Here is a 24,269-nt window from a genome sequence, read left to right on the forward strand (position 1 = left end):
TGTGTGTGTGTGTGTGTGTGTGTGTGTGTGTGTGTGTGTGTGTGTGTGTGTGTGTGTGTGTGTGTGTGTGTGTGTGTGTGTGTGTGTGTGTGTGTGTGTGTGTGTGTGTGTGTGTGTGTGTGTGTGTGTGTGTGGTGTGTGTGTGTGTGTGTGTGTGTGTGTGTGTGTGTGTGTGTGTGTGTGTGTGTGTGTGTGTGTGTGTGTGTGTGTGTGTGTGTGTGTGTTTGGCTGTGTGAGCTGAGCGCAAGGGCAAGGTGTGTAGAGCCAGCCAGCCCTGAGCAGAGAAGTCATACTTTCATGGTCGGTTTCTATTTAACTGTGGGAGTGACAGGGAACATGGTGCCATTAACACGTCCCACCGGCCTGGAGGAGAGGAAATGGACAGATAACACCTCCCTGGGGAGGAGAGGAGGTTAGAGAGAGGCTAGGACTTGGAGACCCGATTTAACCGAAGGACCTGCTCCACCTCTCTCTATCCCTCCCCTTCTCCACATCCAAAACAACCTTGTCTCTCTGGAACAAAAGCAGGATTTATCTAGCATGACTTATTCGCCTGACTTTCTCTCTCTCCGTCTGACTGTAGTGTGTGTGTATGTGTGTGTGTGTGTCTTAGTAACCTCTGGAGGTTGTTCACCTCATAAAGAGTCTGATACCCTGGCTCCTCTCTGTAAAGTGCTAGTTAGCATATCCCCCAAACTGTACTTAATACAGTCCACCGTGTTAGCCATGCTATGCCTCAGCCAGGGTCAGTAAGCAGAGCTGCTGGTTGTGGTGCTGGCAGGCTGGCTGGCCCAGAGGTTAAGTGTCTGTCAGGGTGGGTGACACACGACTCACAATGACTCTGTCACACAGGGACAAGACCAAACCAGCTAGGAGAGGAGCACCTCAGGGACTATAAAACCACTCAACTGCAGAGAGAAGCAGAGAGAGAGAGAGAAATAGAGAGAAAGAGAGAGATCCCAGCCAAGATTGAGCTTTGAATGCAAGGGCCTTAGAGAAAAAAAGAGCGAGAGAGAGGGCGATAGAGATAGAGAGATAAATAGAGAACAAGAGAGCGCCTTTTTATCTGACTAAATCATGGAAAACTCTACTCAAATCAAATCAAATTTTTTCTTAGTCACATGCGCCGAATACAACAGGTGTAGACTTTACAGTGCTTACTTACAAGCTCCTAACCAACAACGCAGTTTAAAAAATACAAATAAGAAATAAAAAAGTAACAAGTAGTGAAAGTGCAGCAGTAAAATAACAATAGCGAGGCTATATATAGGGGGTACCAGTACAGAGTCAATGTGCGTGGGCACCGGTTAGTCGAGGTAATTGAGGTAATATGTACATGTAGGTACAGTTATTAAAGTGACTATGCATAGATAATAACAGAGAATAGCAGAGGTGTAAAAGAGGAGGGGGGGGCAATGCAAATAGTCTGGGTAGCCATTTGATTAGATGTTCAGGAGTCTTATGGCTTGGGAGTTGAAGCTGTTTAGAAGCCTCTTGGACCGAGACTTAGCGCTCCGGTATTGCTTGCCGTGCGGTAGCAGAGAGAACAGTCTATGACTAGGGTGGCTGGAGTCTTTGACAATTTTTAGGGCCTTCCTCTGACCCTGCCTGGTATAGAGATCCAAATCCTTTTAGTCTCCTGAGGGGGAATAGATTTTGCCATGCCCTCTTCACGACTGTCTTGGTGTGCTTGGACCATGTTAGTTTGTTGGTGATGTGGATACCAAGGAACCTGAAGCTCTCAACCTGCTCCACTACGCTCCACTCCTTTTCCTGTAGTCCACAATCATCTCCTTTGTCTTGATCACGTTGAGGGAGAGGTTGTTGTCCTGACACCACATGGCCAGGTCTCTGACCTACTCCCTACAGGCTGTCTCATCGTTGTCGGTGATCAGGCCTACCACTGTTGTGTCATCGTCAAATGTAATGATGGTGTTGGAGTCGTGCCTGGCCATGCAGTCATGAGTGAACAGGGAGTACAGGAAGGGACTGAGCATGCACCCCTGAGGGGCCCCCGTGTTGAGGATCAGCGTGGCGGATGTGTTGTTACCTACCCTTACCACCTGGGGGCGGTCCGTGAGGAAGTCCAGGATCCAGTGGCAAAGGGAGGTGTTTAGTCCCAGGGTCCTTAGCTTAGTGATGAGCTTTGAGGGCACTATGGTGTTGAACGCTGAGCTGTAGTCAATGAATAGCATTCTCACATAGGTGTTCCTTTTGTCCAGCTGGGAAAGGGCAGTGTGGAGTGCAATAGAGATTGCATCATCTGTGGATCTGTTAGAGCGGTATGCAAATTGGAGTGGGTCTAGGGTTTCTGGGTAATGGTTTTGATGTGAGCCATGACCAGCCTTTCAAAGCACTTCATGGCTACAGACGTGAGTGCTACGGGTCGGTAGTCATTTAGGCAGGTTACCTTAGTGTTCTTGGGCACAGGGACTATGGTGGTCTGCTTAAAACATGTAGGTATTACAGACCCAGACAGGGAGAGGTTGAAAATGTCAGTGAAGACACTTGCCAGTTGATCAGTGCATGCTCGCTATACACGTCCTGGTAATACGTCTGGCCCTGCGGCCTTGTGAATGTTGACCTGTTTAAAGGTTTTACTCACATCGGCTGCAGCTGCGGAGAGTATGGCGGAACACAGTATGGCGGAACACAGTTGTCCAGAACAGCTGGTGCTCTCACGCACGTTTCAGTGTTATTTGCCTCGAAGCGAGCATAGAAGTCATTTAGATCGTCTTGTAGGCTCGTGTCACTGGGAAGCTCTTGGCTCTGCTTCCCTTTGTAGTCTGTAATGGTTTGCAAGCCCTGCCACATCTGACTAGCATCGGAGCCGGTGTAGTACGATTCGATCTTAGTCCTGTATTGACACTTTGCCTGTTTGATGGTTCGTCGGAGGGCATAGCAGGCTTTCTTATAAGCTTCAGGGTTAGAGTCCCGCTCCTTGAAAGCGGCAGCTCTAGCCTTTAGCTCAGTGCGGATGTTGCCTATAATCCATGGCTTCTGGTTGGGGTATGAACGTATGGTCAAAGTGGGGACAATGTCATCGATGCACTTATTGATGAAGCCAATGACTGATGTGGTGTACTTCTCAATGCCATTGGAAGAATCCCGGAACATATTCCAGTCTGCGCTAGCAAAACAGTCCTGTAGCTTAGACTATGCTTTATCGGACCACTTTTTTATTAACTAAGCCACTGGTGCTTCCTGCTTTCATTTTTGCTTGTAAGCAGGAATCAGGAGGGTAGAATTATGGTCAGATTTGCCAAATGGAGGGTGAGGGAGAGCTTTGTATGCATCTCTATGTGTGGAGTAAAGGTGGTCTAGAGTTTTTTTCCCCCTCTGGTTGCATATTTAACATGCCGATAGAAATTTGGTAAAACAGATGTAAGTTTCCCTGCATTAAAGTCCCCGGCCACTAGGAGCGCCGCATCTGGATGAGCGTTTTCCTGTTTGCTTATGGCGGAATACAGCTCATTGAGTGCGGTCTTAGTGCCAGCATCGGTCTGTGGTGGTATATAGACAGCTACAAAAATTACAGATGAAAACTCTAGGTAGATAGTGTTGTCTACAGCTTATCATGAGATACTCTACCTCAGGTGAGCAAAACCTCGAGACTTCCTTAGATATCGTGCACCAGCCGTTGTTTACATATATGCATAGACCGCAACCCCTTGTCTTACCAGACACGTCTGTTGTATCCTGCCAATACAGCGTATAACCAGCCAGCTGTATGTTGATAATGTTGTCGTTCAGCCACGACTCCGTGAAGCATAAGATATTACAGTCCCGTTGGTAGTTTAATCTTCCTCGTAGGGCGTTGATTTTATTTTCCAATGGTTGCACGTTAGCTAGTAGAACGGAAGGCGGGGGGGGTTATTCGATTGCCTAAGAATTTTCAGAAGGCAGCCCGACCTCCGTCTTTTACTTTGTCGTTTCTTCAGGCAAATGACAGGGATTTGGGCCTGTTCCCGGGAAAGCAGTATGTCGTTCACGTCGGGCTCTTCCGACTCGTTAAAGTAAAAAAAGCTTCTGCCAGTTCGTGGTGAATAATCGCTGTTCTTATGTCCAGAAGTTATTTTCGGTCATAAGAGACGGTAGCAGCAACATTACGTACAAAATAAGTAAAAAAATAAGTTACAAGCAACGCAAAAAAACAAACATAAAAACATAAATCGGTTAGGAGCACGTAAAACGTCAGCCAATTTCTCCGGCTCCGTCCTTGTCAACTCAATAGAAGGGCACATGCAAGGTCTTTTTCTATCCCTGTTCCTGCACTCCTGCCCTCTCCCTCTATTCCTCCATACCCTTCTCTCTTTCTCCCTCCCCTATCCTTTTCCTCTTTCTCCTTTCTCCCTTTCCTTTATTCCTCTACTTCTTTCCTTCCTCCTCTCCTCTCTTTTCCATCCTTACATTCTACTCCCCTATCCCTCCCTCTCTCTGCCAGGAACAATCAAATTTAAGGCTTTACTTCCTCTCTAGTCCCTCATTAGCATCCCAGCGGCGAACCGCCAGTCACAGCTGTTTCAAAGGACCTGCTAGTCCAATCAGATTCCTCATCTCTGAGGCCTTATCACCACCGACAACCAGCTTCTCCGGCTACCACTTCACACAACATCATGACTATGCTGGTCGCTATGAGTTACGACAGGCATACACACACACACACACACACACACACACACACACACACACACACACACACACACACACACACACACACACACACACACACACACACACGTCATGGATTGGGACAGCTAGTCAGAGAGCAGAGGCATCAGAGGGCATCTCCCTGGCATGGTGCTTTATAAGAAGTGACAGTCAGTGAATTGGTTAGTTCTATAGTGACTTCCTTAGTTATGTCTCCTGCCTGGAGATGCACTTAGATACCAGTTGAATATCCTACATGTTATTCTGTAGATTTCTTCAATTACTGTTGTAGGATTCATTATTTATCTACTGTTATCTTATCTAGGGCTGAGGTACACTCATATGCACAAAACACACACAGACACGCACACTAACATTACAGCTATTCCACTATACAAAAAAAAAAGAAGAGACCATGATGACTGTTTAACTTCCAGGTACCTTTAGTCGATGAATAGATTATGGTTCCAGGAAAATAAAAAAATAAGAAAAGACAATTAGATAAGTGCACTTCAGTACATTTGTATGATTGGGTAGGCTACACATCCCACCAAGTTAGCAAGCATAAACTGAGTTTTTGCAGCTGAAATCTAGAACCCCCCCCCCCCGAGTAGGCTCTGCCCTCTCTAGCCCTTAAACCAAATGGAAGCATACACCGATCGTTGTGTTGACATTCACAAAGGAAAAATGCATTCTTTGACCAACTATAACTACAGTAGGACTTTCAACACCAAGGTGTTACCTGGGCAAGTGTGTGCCATTGTATACAAAGGGAACCAAGTACAGTGGGAATACACACTTTGTTAATCCAGTTGTATCTACAGCGCACACACACACATACTCGTGTGGGGTAGGTAGCGACAGACATCGTACTACATGAAGGTACAAGGGGACAGGTAGAAAGTAAACAGGTACAAGGGGAGAACAGGGGCACAGCTTGTTTGTCATTGTGGATAATCCCAGAGAGATTACTCTGAAGCTCTGCCTCTAGCTGTGGAGAGAGGGAGAGAGAGGAGAGAGACAGACAGAGAAAGAGAAAGAGAGAGGAGGCTGTTATTGTGAAGTGGAAATGTCTATGAGCAACAACGGCTCAGCCGCGAAGTGGTAGGCCACAAGAACGGGACCGCCGAGTGCTGAAGCGTGGAATAATCGTCTGTCCTCAGGTTGCAACACTCACTACCAAGTTCCAAACTGCCTCTGGAAGCAACATCAGCACAATAACTGTTTGTTGGGAGCCTCATCAAATTGGTTTCCATGGCCGAGCAGCTGCACACAAGCCTAAGATCACCATGCACAATGCCAAGTGTCAGCTGGAATGGTGTAAAGCTCACCGCCATTGGACTCTGGAGCAGTGGAAACGCATTCTCGGGAGTGATGAATCACGCTTCACCATCTGGCAGTCAGACAGACAAATCTGGGTTTGGCGGATGCCAGGAGAATGCTACCTGCCCCAATGCATAGTGCCAACTGTAAAGTTTGGTGGAAGAGGAATAATAGTCTGGGGCTGTTTTTCATGGTTCTGGCTAGGCCCCTTACTTCCAGCAAAGGGAAATCTTAATGCTACAGCATACAATGACATTATAGAGGATTCTGTGCTTTCAACTTTGTAGCAACAGTTTGTGGAAGGCCCTTTCCTGTTTCAGCATGACAATGCCCCCTTGCCCAAAGTGAGGTCCATACAGAAATAGTTTTTCGAATTCAGTGTGGAAGAATTTGACTGACCTGCAAAGAGGCCTAATCGCCCAAGATTAGTGCACGACCTCACTAATGCTCTTATGGCTGAATGGAAGCAAATCCCCACAGCAATGTTACAACATCTAGTGGAAAGCCTTCCCAGAAGAGTGGAGGCTGTTATAGCAGCAAAGGGGGACCAACTCCATATTAATGCCCATGATTTTGAAATGAGATGTTCGACGAGCATATGTCCACATACTTTTGGTCATGTAGTGTATGTTTACATTGCCAAAGCAAGGGAAATAGATAATTAACAAAAGTGAAATATGAACAGTAAACATAACACTCACAAAAGTTTCAAATGTCATATTATGTCTATGTACAGTGTTGTAAGAATGTGCAAATAGTGGGGCGGCAGGTAGTCTAGTGGTTAGAGTGTTGGGCCAGTAACCGAAAGGTTTCTGGATCGAATCCCTGAGCTGACAAGGTAAAAATCTGTCGTTCTGCCCCTGAACAAGGCAGTTAACCCACTGTTCCCCAGTAGGCCGTCATTGTAAATAAGAATTTGTTCTTAACTAATTTGCCTAGTTAAATAAAATGGAAAATAAATAAATATGGGTTGTATTTACAATGGTGTTTGTTCTTCACTGGTTGCCCTTTTCTTGTGGCAACAGGTCACACATCTTGCTACTGTGATGGCACACTGTGGTATTTCACCTAATAGATATAGGAGCTTATCAAAATTGGATTTGTTTTCAAATTCTTTGTGGGTCTGTGTAATCTGAGGGAAATATGTGTCTCTAATATGGTCATACATTTGGCAGCAGGTTAGAAAGTGCAGCTCATTTCCACCTCATTTTGTGGGCAGTGTGAACATAGCCTGTCTTCTATTGAGAGCCAGGTCTGCCTACGGCAGCCTTTCTTAATAGCAAGGCTATGCTCACTGATTCTGTACATAGTCAAAGTTTTCCTTACGTTTGGGTCAGTCGCGGTGGTCAGGTATTCAGCCTCTCTGTTAAGGGAAAAATAGCATTCCAGTTTGCTCAGTTTGTTTAGTAATTGTTTACAATGTGTCAAGTAATTATCTTTTTGTTTTCTTGTGATTTGGTTGGGTCCCCCCTTGCTCTCCCACCCCTCTGCTACCTCTTGTTCTTCAGTCCTCTCTGTCTACTACACCCCTGCCCCCATTTTCCCCTCCCTTCCCCCTCTCATCTTCCTACCTGTCTGTACAGCTAGTCACTCCAGCCAGTCATGACTGGCTACTGAACACAGGAGTCATGGGCCCGCTGAACAATGGTGCAGCAGAAGTCAATGGAGCAAAACTTACAAAGACCTCCCTCTCTCTCCCTATATGCCTTTGTTTTCATATCATTAGCTCTGGTGCGATTGGATTGGATTTAACATTTGTCTCTCTCACCTCAGACTCAACATGGAGATCTCCTCCTCCCCTTGCACTCCTTCTCCTCTCCTCTCCCCTCACCTCATCAGTTCCATAGAGGTCTGTAGTTACATGTCTGTCTGACCTGATCTTTGTCTCTGTCTGGACACACCATTAGACCTCCAGCAGCATGTCACAGAGGTGAAACAGGGAGGAGGGGAGGGTAGAGGTAAGGCATGCTGGCAGACAGTCAGGCAGAGAGGGAGGAGGATAAATCTATATTTGCTCTCTGGGCTCACTGCTACACAGTGGGGTAGCAACTGTTTTGTGTGTGTGTGTGTGTGTGTGTGTGTGTGTGTGTGTGTGTGTGTGTGTGTGTGTGTGTGTGTGTGTGTGTGTGTGTGTGTGTGTGTGTGTGTGTGTGTGTGTGTGTGTGTACAGTAGTGGTCCTGAAAGAGACCTAAGGACCCTGCTCTCCTGATTAGTCATTTATCACTGGTGGCAGATCAGACCAGCCCAGAGCAGCCCACACCAACCATAATCACTCTTTCCTTTCTCTATCCCGCCATCTCCTCCCTCAATCCCCCCTTCTACCCCTATGTATACCTCTGTATTCCCCATCTCCCCTTGCATACAACCATATCCGCCCGATCCCCCTGAATCCATTCTTACATCACCCAGTATCTGAACTCTGATCCTGTCTTATCCCCATTCCCCAAACTCTGACAAAGAGGAAACGAGGGGAAAGGATAGGAGAGGAGATGAGAGGAAGACGAGATGAGGAGGAGAGGAAGAGGAGATGAGAGGAAGAGGAGAGCTCGACATTATGACAGTCCCCTACCCCTCCACCCCAGTCCCTTACTCTAGTCCTGACACTTAGACGGAGAGGGAATTATAATCATTGAGACATGCATGAGAGAGGGGGAGCAAATTTACTTAACCAGCTGACACGTCCCCCAGTCTGCCTATGCTCTGATTGGGGAGTAATTGTAAAAGCAGCTAGCAGGAGGGAGAGAGGAGAGTAATCTGGAATATGCAGCCTGTCCTGTCCATAAACACTCGCACATAAATGGGCACACAAGCATTTCTCGCCGTCTCCTCCCCCCCCCCTCCTCTCTGGGCTCTTCTGGCTGTAGCTCCTCAACCCTCTCTTCCTCTCCCCTCCTTCATCACTCCCCCCCTCTCACTCTGTTCTTCTTTACTCTCTCTCCCCAGATGGGGCTCTGAAGCTCTGCCTCCAGATGTGGAGAGAAAGAGAGAGGAGGAGGAAAAGAAGAGGACGGAGGGGAAAATAGAGAGGAACAAAGAGTGAGAGGAAAAAAGGAGAGAAGAAAGTGAATGTGAGGGGGAGAAAGAAGGGACGAAGGGGAATGTGGAAAAGGTGGAGAGGTGTGTGTGTGTGTGTGTGTGTGTGTGTGTGTGTGTCAGCTGTGTGAACCCTGGGGAGTTAACAGCTGGGCCTCCCCTTGTCACGACTTCTACCGAAGTCGATGCCCCTCCTTGTTCGGGTGGTGCTCGGCGGTCGACGTCACCGGTCTTCTAGCCATCATTGATCAGTTTTTCACTATCCATTGGTTTTGTCTTGTCTTCCTACACACCTGGTTCCAATCCCATTCATTACATGTTGTGTATTTAACCCTCTGTTTCCCCTCATGTCCTTGTCAGTGATTGTTTGTATGTTATGTACTCGTGTATGTTGTGTCGGTGTGCGACGGGTTATTTTTACCCATGTTATTTTTGTAGGTTGGTTTTGGAGTTCGTTTTTTGTTAATAAAACTACTCCAGTTTAACCAAGTTGGTTTCTCCTGCCTCATGACTTCCCTGCCACCTACACACATGACTATGACAGAATCACTGACCAAAATATTGAAGTCAGCAGGAGAAGATACCCCGGACAGGGAGGCGGAGGAGCGCATCCAGGAGAATGCGGAGAAGCTACACCATCTGTGCGCCGCCATGGATTGTGTTGTCCAGAATATGGACCGCTGGGAGAGACAGGGAGTTCTTCCAGTGCCTCCACCAGCCCAACCGGGGTCTATCCAGAGGGCCCCTATTCAACCTGAACCCAGTGGCATCCGTCTAGCCATGCCTCAGGGGTACGACAGAAGTGCTGCCAACTGCCAGGGTTTCCTACTCCAATTGGACCTTTATCTGGCCACGGTCCACCCTGTTCCAACTGACCGTGAGAAGAGTTTCGCCCTCGTCTCGTGCCTGACCGGGAGAGCCCTGGAGTGGGCCAGCGCTGTGTGTGGAGAGGGAGATGCGGCGTTGGACCATTATGAAGAGTTCACCCTCCGTTTTCGGGCAGCCTTCGACCATCCACCCGAGGGCAGAGCGGTGGGTGAGCGCCTCTACCATCTGAGGCAGGAGACGAGGAGCGTCCAGGATTTTTCACTGGAGTTCAGGACCCTGGCAGCTGGTGCGGGATGGGATCACAGGGCCCTGATCGACCATTACCACTGCAGTCTGCGTGAGGATGTCCGTCGAGAGCTGGCCTGCAGAGACACCACCCTCACCTTCGACCAGCTGGTGGATCTGTCCATCCGGCTGGACAACCTGCTGGCTGCTCGTGGACGTCCAGATCGGGGTCTGGTGGTTCCATCCTCCCGCACCCCCTCTCCTATACCCATGGAACTGGGAGGGAGGGTGCACAGGGAGACTGGAGGGGGTTCCCGCTCGTGCACCATCTGTGGCCGCAGAGGTCACACTGCTGGTCGGTGCCGGGTTGGTTCCTCTAGGAACCGAGGTAGCAGGCAGGGTGCTCTGGCACCACCCCAGGTGAGTAGGCACCATTCTCATCCAGAGCCCTCTGTTGCACATATATTTGTGTCTGTTACTTTTCCAGATTTTTTCCCACGTTCCCAGCATAAGGCGCTAGTAGATTCAGGCGCGGCTGGGAATTTCATTGATCAAGCTTTTGCTCGTAGTTTAGGGATCCCCATTGTACCCGTGGATGTGCCTTTCTCCGTTCACACCTTAGATAGTCGACCATTAGGGTCAGGGTTGATCAAGGAGGCCACAGCTCCTTTGAGTATGGTGACGCAGGGGGGTCACAAGGAAAAAAAATGTATTTTCCTTATTGACACTCCTGCGTATCCGGTGGTGCTGGGTCTGCCTTGGTTAACTAGTCATAACCACACTTTTTCTTGGCCACAGAGGGCTCTCACGGGGTGGTCGCAAGAGTGCTCAGGTAGGTGTGTAGGGGTTTCCATGCTACTACGGTGGAAAGTCCAGACCAGGTCTCCATCGTGCGCATTCCCCGCGAAGACGCCGATTTGGGTCTCGCCTTCTGTAAAAGGAAGGCGACTCAATTACCACCCCATCGACAGGGGGATTGTGCGATAAATCTCATGGTAGACGCTGCACTTCCCAGGAGTCACGTGTATCCCGTCGCAAGCGGAGACGGTGGCTATGGAGACATATATCTCCGAGTCCCTGCATCAGGGGTACATTAGATCCTCCATTTCACCCGTCTCCTCGAGTTTCTTTTTTGTGAAGAAGAAGGATGGAGGTCTGCGACCGTGCATTGATTATCGAGGTCTTAATATATCATGGTAGGGTACAGTTACCCACTACCTCTGATCACCACGGCGATTGAGTTAATGCACGGCGCGCGCTTCTTCACTAAATTGGATCTCAGGAGTGCTTACAACCTGGTGCATATCCGAGATGGAGACGAGTGGAAGACAGCATTTAGTACCACCTCAGGGCATTATGAGTACCTCGTCACGCCGTACGGGTTGAAGAATGCTCCATCAGTCTTCCAATCTTTTGTAGACAGGATTTTCAGGGACCTGCACGGGCAGGGTGTAGTGGTGTATATCGATGACATTTTGATATATTCCGCTACACACGCCGAGCATGTGTCCCTGGTGCGCAGAGTGCTTGGTCGCCTGTTGGAGCATAACCTGTATGTCAAGGCTGAGAAATGACTGTTCTTTCAACAGTCCGTCTCCTTCTTAGGGTATCGCCTATCCACGTCTGGAGTGGAGATGGAAAGTGACCGCATTGCAGCCGTGCGTAATTGGCCGACTCCAACCACGGTGAAGGAGGTGCAGCGATTTTTAGGGTTTGCCAATTACTACCAGAGGTTTATCCGGGGTTTTGGTCAGGTAGCTGCTCCCATTATCTCACTGCTGAAGGGGGGTCCAGTGCGTTTGCAGTGGTCGGCTGGGGCAAACAAGGCTTTTAGGAAACTGAAGGCTCTGTTTACCTCAGTTCCTGTGTTGGCTCATCCGGATCCGTCTTTGCAATTCATAGTGGAGGTGGACGCGTCTGAGGCTGGGATAGGAGCTGTGCTCTCTCAGCGCTCGGGTACGCCACCTAAGCTCCGCCCCTGTGCCTTCTTCTCTAAGAAGCTCAGCCCGGGGGAGCAAAACTATGATGTGGGGGACCGGGAGCTGTTGGCTGTCATCAAGGCTTTGAAGGCGTGGAGACATTGGCTTGAGGAGGCTAAACATCCTTTTCTCATCTGGACTGACCACCGCAATCTGGAGTACATCCGGGAGGCGAGGAGACTGAATCCTCACCAGGCAAGGTGGGCCATGTTTTTCACCCGTTTTGTTTTTACCCTCTCTTACAGACCAGGTTCCCAGAACGTTAAGGCAGACGCATTGTCCTGGCTGTATGACACAGAGGAGCGGTCCACGGATCCCACTCCCATAATCCCAGCCTCTTGTTTGGTGGCACCGGTAGTGTGGGAGCTGGACACGGACATTGAGCGGGCATCACGTACAGAGCCCGTTCCCCCTCAGTGTAAAGCTGGGCGTCTGTACATTCCGTCTGCTGTCCGCGACCGATTGATCTACTGGGCTCACACGTCACCCTCCTCTGGTCATCCTGGGATTGATCGGACGATGCGCTGTCTTAGTGGGAGGTACTGGTGGCCCACTTTAGCTAAGGACGTGAGGGTTATGTTTCCTCCTGCTCAGTGTGCGCCCAGTGCAAGGTTCCTAGACACCTACCCAGAGGTAAATTACAACCCTTACCCGTTCCACAACGGCCGTGGTCTCACTTGTCGGTGGATTTCATAACCGATCTTCCACCTTCACAAGGTAACACCACGATCTTGGTCGTTGTGGATCGTTTTTCTAAGTCCTGTCGTCTCCTCCCTTTGCCTGGTCTCCCTACGGCCCTACAAACTGCGGAGGCTCTGTTTACACACGTCTTTCGGCACTACGGGGTGCCTGAGGATATAGTGTCTGATCGGGGTCCCCAGTTCACGTCAAGGGTCTGGAAGGCGTTCATGGAACGTCTGGGGGTCTCCGTCAGCCTTACCTCGGGTTTTCACCCTGAGAGTAACGGGCAGGTGGAGAGAGTTAACCAGGATATGTGTAGGTTTCTGAGGTCTTATTGCCAGGACCGTGCCGGGGGGTGGGTAGCGTTCGTGCCCTGGGCAGAGATGGCTCAGAACTCGCTCCGCCACTCCTCCACTAACCTCTCTCCCTTTCAGTGTGTGTTGGGGTATCAGCCGGTTCTGGCCCCTTGGCATCAGAGTCAGACCGAGGCTCCTGCGGTGGATGACTGGTTCCGGCGCGCGGAGGAAACCTGGGACGCCACTCACGTCCCCCTTCAGCGCGCCGTACGGCGCCAGAAAGTTGGTGCAGACCGTCACCGCAGTGAGGCTCTCGACCAGAAACCTGCCCCTTCGCCTGCCCTGCCGGAAGCTGGGTCCGCGGTTTGTGGGGCCGTTTAAAGTCCTGAGAAGAGTGAACGAGGTATGTTATAGGTTAATTCCCCCCCATTACCGTATTAACCCCTCGTTCCATGTGTCTCTCCTCAGGCCGGTGGTGGCTGGCCCGCTCCAGGAGGCTGAGGTGCGGGAGGTTCCTCCGCCCCTTTTGGACATTGAGGGGGCCCCGGCGTACTCCGTTCGCTCCATCCTGGATTCGAGACGTCGGGCGAGGGGCCTTCAGTACCTCGTGGACTGGGAGGGGTAAGGTCCGGAGGAGAGATGCTGGGTTCCGGTGGAGGATGTGTTAGATTCCTTTTCCTGCACCTGACTTCCCTGCCACCTACACACACGACTATGACACAGCTACAAATACACTCCCCTGATTCTATCCCTCTCTTCTACAATCTCTATCTCTCTTACATTTTGGTCTGGGTCTTTAGACTAGACAGCCAGTGTGTGAATGGTAAATGACATCAGAAGTCTTTCGGCAGCACTAGAGACGGGTAATGAGAAGGCAGTGTGTGAATGATAAATGACATCAGTAGTCTTTCAGCAGCACTAGAGACGGGTAATGAGAAGGCAGTGTGTGAATGGTAAATGACATCAGTAGTCTTTCAGCAGCACTAGAGACGGGTAATGAGAAGGCAGTGTGTGAATGGTAAATGACATCAGTAGTCTTTCACCAGTACTAGAGACAGGTAATGAGAAGGCAGTGTGTGAATGGTAAATGACATCAGTAGTCTTTCACCAGCACTAGAGACAGGTAATGAGAAGGCAGTGTGTGAATGGTAAATGACATCAGTAGTCTTTCACCAGCACTAGAGACAGGTAATGAGAAGGCAGTGTGTGGAACTGGCAGGTCAATAGTTCACTGAAGCCACTTTAGGACATGAATGACTCTCAATGACTCTTCTGTTCTCGCTCTCTCTCTCTCTCCCTCTCAAACTCCCTTCTCTTCCCCCTCTATCGCTTCCCCTCTCTCTGTCTGTCTGCCCCTCTCCTCTCTCTCTCCCTCCTCTCTCTCTTCCAGACTCTATCTCTGACCTAGACAATAATTCCCCCAGAGCTACCTTTCCTTTACACTCTTTCTTTCTCCTCCCTCTGTCTCTTTCATTTTATGTTCTCTATAAAGATGCCCTGTGGGAGGGGTATCAGGCACACAACCCACACAACCCGAGTACAAGAACACAACCCTGTCATATAGGCCCACCCCCCAGCCCCTCTCCAGCCCTTCAAACACACACACACACACACACACACACACACACACACACACACACACACACACACACACACACACACACACACACACACACACACACACACAGATTTTACAGTAGCTTTACCTTTGTACAGTGTAATATAATGGCCACATAGAGACCAGCTGTATCTGTGGCTCTCTCACATGGATGCAGCCCTCACAAAGGTTCTATTTTCTGCCAGCTTGTAGTGATTTATGAAAGGTGTTCTCACCACACAAAGATAGTGTTGTTTCAATTGCTTTCATGAATCTATTCCCCCCCAACTCCTCCTTTCCTCATCTTCCCACTTTCCCTCTTTTTCCCCTGGCAGAGATTTAGGAACCCCAAGACTGTTTCATCCACACAGTCACAGGTGTGTATATGTGTGTGTGTGAGTGGCAGGGTAATGATGCAGGAACAACCAGAGCCCAGGAAAATACCTTACTGTCTAGGGCTGACACACACACACACGGCTATGAACAAGGGAACTCATATAAACAAAAGTGTGAAATAATCAACAGACATTCTATTCCCCCACTCTAGTCCCATGCCGATGATGTGAATGTCGATTAAGGCAGCCCCCCGCACCTCTCTGATTGAGGGGTTGGGTTAAATGCAGAAGACACATTTCAGTTGAATGCATTCAGTTGTGCAACTGACTAGGTATCCCCTTTCCTTGTATGTCCCACACTTGACACACACATTAATAACACCCCTCTCAGTCTAGAGTAGGAGATGGAATGGGGGGAGGAGGGGGCAAAGTGGGGGGTTGAAACAAAGCTAGGGGTTGGGTTGAGGGGAAGGAGGTAAAGGGGGTTGAGGAGGGGTGAGGAGAAGGTGAGGCAGGGGATGATAAAGTACAAAAGGTGTAATAAGCTTTGTATGTACTGGCAGCTGCAGCTAATGGGCGAGAAATGGAAACACACGGGGTGGAGTATACAGTAATATTACTATTAAATACAGTATTATACGGCTTATCCATGATGCTCTGGTTCAGAAAAAAAAGATGGTTAAAAGTGACTCCAGCAAAAACACAGAGAGCGTGTATGTGTTATTTATACTGAACAAAATATAAAATGTAATGTGTTGGTCCCATGTTTTATGAGCTCAAATAAAAGATCCCTGACAATATCACCCCTGGAACCCTACAGCATCACCCCTGGGACCCTACAATATCACCCCTGGGACCCTACTACATCACCCCTGGGACCCTACAACATCACCCCTGGGACCCTACAACATCACCCCTGGAACCCTACAGCATCACCCCTGGAACCCTACAGCATCACCCCTGGGACCCTACAACATCACCCCTGGGACCATACAGCATCACCCCTGGGACCCTACAATATCACCCCTGGAACCCTACAACATCACCCCTGGGACCCTACAACATCACCCCTGGGACCCTACAATATCACCCCTGGGACCCTACAATATCACCCCTGGGACCCTACAGCATCACCCCTGGGACCCTACAACATCACCCCTGGGACCCTACAACATCACCCCTGGGACCCTACAGCATCACCCCTGGGACCCTACAGCATCACCCCTGGGACCCTACAATATCACCCCTGGAACCCTACAACATCACCCCTGGGACCCTACAACATCACCCCTGGGACCCTACAACATCACCCCTGGGACCCTACAACATCACCCCTGGGACCCTACAATATCACCCCTGGGACCCTACAATATCACCCCTGGGACCCTACAGCATCACCCCTGGGACCCTACAACATCACCCCTGGGACCCTACAGCATCACCCCTGGGACCCTACAGCATCACCCCTGGGACCCTACAATATCACCCCTGGAACCCTACAACTTCACCCCTGGGACCCTACAACATCACCCCTGGGACCCTATAGCATCACCCCTGGGACCCTACAATATCACCCCTGGAACCCTACAACATCACCCCTGGGACCCTACAACATCACCCCTGGGACCCTACAACATCACCCCTGGGACCCTACAACATCCCTCTCTCTCTCCCTCCTTTCTTGTCTTACCATCTCCCTCCCCCATGTCTTATCCCCTCACTCAATCCCACCTCTCTCTCTCTCATTCCCTAACCCCTTAGTCACTCACGTTCTCTTCTCCATGTTATTACCTCCTCTCCATCTCCATTCACACCTCCCTGAGAGGCAGGGCAGGGGTGTGTGGGTGTGCGTAAAGGTGAAGGGAGCGTAGAAGACTGTGTATTTATGATAAAACAAAACAGTATTTCAGGCATTGTGCAGCAACAAGCTACCTCTGGTACTGAAGTTTGTTAGGAAGCAAACATGCATCCTCCTCCTGTCTCTCCTTCACATTTTTATTCCATCTTACCATCACCCTCTCTCTCTTTCTCCTTCTCTTCCACTCTCTCCCTCTTTCTCCTTTCCTTCCACTATCTCCCTCTTTCCTCTCCCTTTCTCCCTCTCTTCCACTCTCTCCCTCTTTCCTCTCCCTTTCTCCCTCTCTCCCTCTCACTGTTTGTTATAACATTACCCTTGTAACAACATGGTCTTCTTGTGAGTGAAGATTATTTTTACCTTGTGGCGGAAAATGAATGTCTGTGAGCAGAATCCCATCCATCACACCGTGAAAGCAGAGGTCATTCAGGAAATGATAAAAATACTAGATTAGGTCTCTCCTTCATGGACACACAAGCATGCACACACGGTAACAAATATGTTGTGGAAGTATAGGGGATCCTGAACAGCAAAACTTCACACAATTTTGTGACTTTAAAATGGAGTTACACAGAGAGAGTGGACGAGATCGTTGTTTCTATGTGTTTATAATTTAGTGTTAATCAGTTGGATTCGAGATATGACATGGGTTCAACTCATCTTGGTTCACATGTGTATGCAAGACGTGCCAGGATTCACCTTGATCCTCATCAATCAATGAGGTAATATTATGTAGCATCAGATGATGTTCCTGAGCTGTATGTCAGCTATTAATGATCAATAATGCCCATAGTGTCACACAGTTCTCACGGGGAGATCAGGACACACACACACACACACGCGCAGTACTGAGTGGGGCCCCTCCTCCTCAGTATGTGAAGCTGTTGACATATTAATGTCTTGCATTCATTATTGACAGTAAATTACATTTGAAAAGCAAACGTCTGTCAACCTTCCTCTCCTTTAAATCTTTAAACTGTCCGTACATGTAAAATCATATGGCTATTGAATAATACACAACTAACACGAGACAGGTATATCTGACACGCGGTTAATCCCTGATTAATATATGAGAGGGTTTACACATTCACAGATCTGATGTGCCAATATCCGCACCCTGTCCTGACCTCATAATGCACTTTCATTATAAAACAGCTATACATCAACGTACAATATGGTTAAGGGTAAAGGGGAATGAAAGAGAGAAACGGAGGGACAGCGACAGAGAGAGGGGTGGTGACGGAGTGATGAAGATGTTTGAGGCTGCGTTAACTACAGCATATCCTGAACAGTGGCAGATGAGGGTCAACATGCCCTGGTATGTGATTCTCTCTCTCTGATGGGTGGAGGTACAGTATATTTCTATTTGACAGGTTGAGGGATGGTTAGTCAGGGGGTTCTACTGTGGTGCTCTTGTCCTCTTCCTAAATCACTGATACTTTGTCACCCTACATGCCTGGCTGCAGACCACACTGGCCCCCTCCCTGTCATGTGTCTGTACCTGGCTCAAAACGCATGCAGGCACAAAACACACATGGCCTTGTGTAAGGTGGTTAAAACTAAGTGGTGAGCTCTCTCAGACCTCTTCATCTCATTTCTTTTAAAAGCGATCTGCCCATCCTCCCTCTTACCTCACCCCCTTCACACCCCCCTCACCCCCCAACCCTTAAGCAGGAGAAGCATGTTAAAGCTTTATGACAGAGCGAGTCACAGAGCGAGTGTCGGAGTGTGTGTGTCAAACATTGTAGCGTGGTCAGGCGTCAGTAAGCGATCCATAGTATAGATGATCACAATGATGGGAGTGTGTGTGATCAATAGTGCTCTCACCAAAGATATATTGCTCTGTGATCGATTAGACATTCCTATCTGCCTCTCTGAAATCAACTGCATTTCCTGTGTGATGAAACCTGGTCAAAGCCATTTAAAATGAAACGAGTTCTACACTATTACTTCTCCAATTTTAGTCGGAGAGAGAAATGATAGCCTAAGTTGTTTTCTGTGTAAAATAAATCACTTTATTTAAAAGATGACAGTGTGGGAGGGAGGGAGAAACCCCTCTAGACATTTTTACTTCTTTCATCTCTTCAGTGTCGTCTGATTGATAAATGTTTGATTCAGACACGCTTAAAAAATATAACAAATTAAAAACGGTGCTACACCCAGAACAAATATGCCAGGTTTACTGAACAAAACCAAACAACACAGACACCACATATCACAACAATACTCAAGAACTCACAACACATTATTACACCACAAATCCTTGCCTAACTGATAGCATACGCTGTCTGAATTCTCACATTTCTCATATAGTAGAGCCTAAGGCAGAGATTTTGGTAGGTATTTCACACTGATAGTTGTGACATGTAATGTGCATTATATCTGTGATGTACTAGAATCAAACATAATAGAGAACCTAATGTAATGTTTTCACATTCATAGTGTTATCAGTGGGGCTGTATTCATTGTGTTATCAGTGGGGCTGTATTCATTGTGTTATCAGTGGGGCTGTATTCATAGTGTTATCAGTGGGTCTGTATTCATAGTGTTATCAGTGGGGCTGTATTCATTGTGTTATCAGTGGGGCTGTATTCATTGTGTTATCAGTGGGGCTGTATTCATTGTGTTATCAGTGGTGCTGTATTCATTGTGTTATCAGTGGGGCTGTATTCATTGTGTTATCAGTGGGGCTGTATTCATAGTGTTATCAGTGGAGCTGTATTCATAGTGTTATCAGTGGGGCTGTATTCATAGTGTTATCAGTGGAGCTGTATTCATAGTGTTATCAGTGGGGCTGTATTCATTGTGTTATCAGTGGGGCTGTATTCATAGTGTTATCAGTAGAGCTGTATTCATTGTGTTATCAGTGGGTCTGTATTCATTGTGTTATCAGTGGGGCTGTATTCATAGTGTTATTAGTGGGGCTGTATTCATTGTGTTATCAGTGGGGCTGTATTCATTGTGTTATCAGTGGAGCTGTATTGATAGTGTTATCAGTGGAGCTGTATTCATAGTGTTATCAGTGGAGCTGTATTTATAGCGTTATCAGTGGGGCTGTATTGATAGTGTTATCAGTGGAGCTGTATTGATAGTGTTATCAGTGGAGCTGTATTGATAGTGTTATGAGTGGAGCTGTATTCATAGTGTTATCAGTGGGGCTGTATTGATAATGTTATCAGTGGAGCTGTATTCATTGTGTTATCAGTGGGTCTGTATTCATTGTGTTATCAGTGGGGCTGTATTCATTGTGTTATCAGTGGGGCTGTATTCATTGTGTTATAAGTGGGGCTGTATTCATTGTGTTATCAGTGGGGCTGTATTCATTGTGTTATCAGTGGGGCTGTATTCATAGTGTTATCAGTGGGGCTGTATTCATTGTGTTATCAGTGGGGCTGTATTCATAGTGTTATCAGTGGGGCTGTATTTATAGTGTTATCAGTGGGGCTGTATTCATAGTGTTATCAGTGGGGCTGTATTCATAGTGTTATCAGTGGGGCTGTATTCATAGTGTTATCAGTGGGGCTGTATTCATAGTGTTATCAGTGGGGCTGTATTCATAGTGTTATCAGTGGGGCTGTATTCATAGTGTTATCAGTGGGGCTGTATTCATAGTGTTATCAGTGGGGCTGTATTCATTGTGTTATCAGTGGGGCTGTATTCATAGTGTTATCAGTGGGGCTGTATTCATTGTGTTATCAGTGGGGCTGTATTCATTGTGTTATCAGTGGGGCTGTATTCATAGTGTTATCAGTGGGGCTGTATTCATTGTGTTATCAGTGGGGCTGTATTCATAGTGTTATCAGTGGAGCTGTATTCATTGTGTTATCAGTGGGGCTGTATTCATAGTGTTATCAGTGGGGCTGTATTCATTGTGTTATCAGTGGGGCTGTATTCATTGTGTTATCAGTGGGGCTGTATTCATTGTGTTATCAGTGGGGCTGTATTCATTGTGTTATCAGTGGGGCTGTATTCATAGTGTTATCAGTGGGGCTGTATTCATTGTGTTATCAGTGGGGCTGTATTCATAGTGTTATCAGTGGAGCTGTATTCATAGTGTTATCAGTGGGGCTGTATTCATTGTGTTATCAGTGGGGCTGTATTCATAGTGTTATCAGTGGGGCTGTATTCATTGTGTTATCAGTGGGGCTGTATTCATTGTGTTATCAGTGGGGCTGTATTCATTGTGTTATCAGTGGGGCTGTATTCATTGTGTTATCAGTGGGGCTGTATTCATAGTGTTATCAGTGGGGCTGTATTCATTGTGTTATCAGTGGGGCTGTATTCATAGTGTTATCAGTGGGGCTGTATTCATTGTGTTATCAGTGGGGCTGTATTCATAGTGTTATCAGTGGGGCTGTATTCATTGTGTTATCAGTGGGGCTGTATTCATTGTGTTATCAGTGGGGCTGTATTCATTGTGTTATCAGTGGGGCTGTATTCATTGTGTTATCAGTGGGGCTGTATTCATTGTGTTATCAGTGGGGCTGTATTCATAGTGTTATCAGTGGGGCTGTATTCATAGTGTTATCAGTGGGGCTGTATTCATTGTGTTATCAGTGGGGCTGTATTCATTGTGTTATCAGTGGGGCTGTATTCATAGTGTTATCAGTGGGGCTGTATTCATAGTGTTATCAGTGGGGCTGTATTCATTGTGTTATCAGTGGGGCTGTATTCATTGTGTTATCAGTGGGGCTGTATTCATTGTGTTATCAGTGGGGCTGTATTCATTGTGTTATCAGTGGGGCTGTATTCATTGTGTTATCAGTGGGGCTGTATTCATAGTGTTATCAGTGGGGCTGTATTCATAGTGTTATCAGTGGGGCTGTATTCATTGTGTTATCAGTGGGGCTGTATTCATAGTGTTATCAGTGGGGCTGTATTCATAGTGTTATCAGTGGGGCTGTATTCATAGTGTTATCAGTGGGGCTGTATTCATTGTGTTATCAGTGGGGCTGTATTCATTGTGTTATCAGTGGGGCTGTATTCATTGTGTTATCAGTGGGGCTGTATTCATTGTGTTATCAGTGGGGCTGTATTCATTGTGTTATCAGTGGGGCTGTATTCATTGTGTTATCAGTGGGGCTGTATTCATTGTGTTATCAGTGGGGCTGTATTCATAGTGTTATCAGTGGGGCTGTATTCATAGTGTTATCAGTGGGGCTGTATTCATTGTGTTATCAGTGGGGCTGTATTCATAGTGTTATCAGTGGGGCTGTATTCATTGTGTTATCAGTGGGGCTGTATTCATTGTGTTATCAGTGGGGCTGTATTCATTGTGTTATCAGTGGGGCTGTATTCATTGTGTTATCAGTGGGGCTGTATTCATTGTGTTATCAGTGGGGCTGTATTCATTGTGTTATCAGTGGGGCTGTATTCATTGTGTTATCAGTGGGGCTGTATTCATAGTGTTATCAGTGGGGCTGTATTCATTGTGTTATCAGTGGGGCTGTATTCATTGTGTTATCAGTGGGGCTGTATTCATTAGTGTTATCAGTGGGGCTGTATTCATTGTGTTATCAGTGGGGCTGTATTCATTGTGTTATCAGTGGGGCTGTATTCATTGTGTTATCAGTGGGGCTGTATTCATTGTGTTATCAGTGGGGCTGTATTCATAGTGTTATCAGTGGGGCTGTATTCATAGTGTTATCAGTGGGGCTGTATTCATTGTGTTATCAGTGGGGCTGTATTCATTGTGTTATCAGTGGGGCTGTATTCATAGTGTTATCAGTGGGGCTGTATTCATTGTGTTATCAGTGGGGCTGTATTCATAGTGTTATCAGTGGGGCTGTATTCATAGTGTTATCAGTGGGGCTGTATTCATAGTGTTATCAGTGGGGCTGTATTCATAGTGTTATCAGTGGGGGCTGTATTCATAGTGTTATCAGTGGGGCTGTATTCATAGTGTTATCAGTGGGGCTGTATTCATAGTGTTATCAGTGGGGCTGTATTCATTGTGTTATCAGTGGGGCTGTATTCATAGTGTTATCAGTGGGGCTGTATTCATTGTGTTATCAGTGGGGCTGTATTCATAGTGTTATCAGTGGGGCTGTATTCATTGTGTTATCAGTGGGGCTGTATTCATTGTGTTATCAGTGGGGCTGTATTCATAGTGTTATCAGTGGGGCTGTATTCATAGTGTTATCAGTGGGGCTGTATTCATAGTGTTATCAGTGGGGCTGTATTCATAGTGTTATCAGTGGGGCTGTATTCATAGTGTTATCAGTGGGGCTGTATTCATAGTGTTATCAGTGGGGCTGTATTCATAGTGTTATCAGTGGGGCTGTATTCATTGTGTTATCAGTGGGGCTGTATTCATAGTGTTATCAGTGGGGCTGTATTCATAGTGTTATCAGTGGGGCTGTATTCATTGTGTTATCAGTGGGGCTGTATTCATTGTGTTATCAGTGGGGCTGTATTCATAGTGTTATCAGTGAGGCTGTATTCATAGTGTTATCAGTGGGGCTGTATTCATTGTGTTATCAGTGGGGCTGTATTCATAGTGTTATCAGTGGGGCTGTATTCATAGTGTTATCAGTGGGGCTGTATTCATAGTGTTATCAGTGGAGCTGTATTCATTGTGTTATCAGTGGGGCTGTATTCATTGTGTTATCAGTGGGGCTGTATTCATAGTGTTATCAGTGGGGCTGTATTCATTGTGTTATCAGTGGGGCTGTATTCATAGTGTTATCAGTGGGGCTGTATTCATTGTGTTATCAGTGGGGCTGTATTCATTGTGTTATCAGTGGGGCTGTATTCATAGTGTTATCAGTGGGGCTGTATTCATAGTGTTATCAGTGGGGCTGTATTCATAGTGTTATCAGTGGGGCTGTATACGGATAAAGATTTTACCACAACAGATACTCTATCTATTTCCTCTAAGGCACAAGAGACAGGGACAGTTTGACACACTTATAGGGCTGTGGTGGTCTGGACATTTTGTCAGCCGGTTATTGTCATGGAAAAGAATGCCGGTCTCACGGTAAATGACAGTAAATGAACATAAACACGTCTCCCGGTAATTGACCATTCATTAACATAAATACATTTAGTATCTCCAGGTCTATATACAAGCCACTGAAGCACGCCTTTGCAACATCTACATTTTAAAAAGTTGAATAAATCAATTGAATATACCCCATCAAAATAAATCTATTGTTTATTTTAGTCAGGTCTTAAGAAACATTATGATATGTAGAAAAAGTACTTCAGAAGAACATAATATGAGTTGGCCTTCTGTATGTTATCTGGCTATGCTCCATGCCATAGGCTGTAGGCTTGATCATTTATCAGACAAGATATGTTTAAGTAAGAAGAATATAATAGTAAGAAGAATATTATTGAACTTAGTTGAATAAAATTGAAAGGATATTATTTTTTTCCCATTCCAGAGTGAGTGCGGATATGAAGTGGCAAGGTTGAGTGTAAAAGGGATCATTTGAAAAAGGTCCTATACACTAGATTTAAAG

At 47.0% G+C, this 24,269-nt stretch overlaps 1 protein-coding gene across 1 annotated transcript in view; it reads right to left on the minus strand.

Moving 5' to 3' along the window:
- The window catches only part of LOC115151360 (WW domain-containing oxidoreductase-like), a 265,138-nt gene that overhangs the window by 69,418 nt on the left and 171,451 nt on the right, over positions 1-24,269 (minus strand). The window lies entirely within an intron of this gene.

This window comes from Salmo trutta, chromosome 17, assembly GCF_901001165.1.
Source record: "Salmo trutta chromosome 17, fSalTru1.1, whole genome shotgun sequence".
Classification (NCBI taxonomy): Eukaryota; Metazoa; Chordata; class Actinopteri; order Salmoniformes; family Salmonidae; genus Salmo; species Salmo trutta.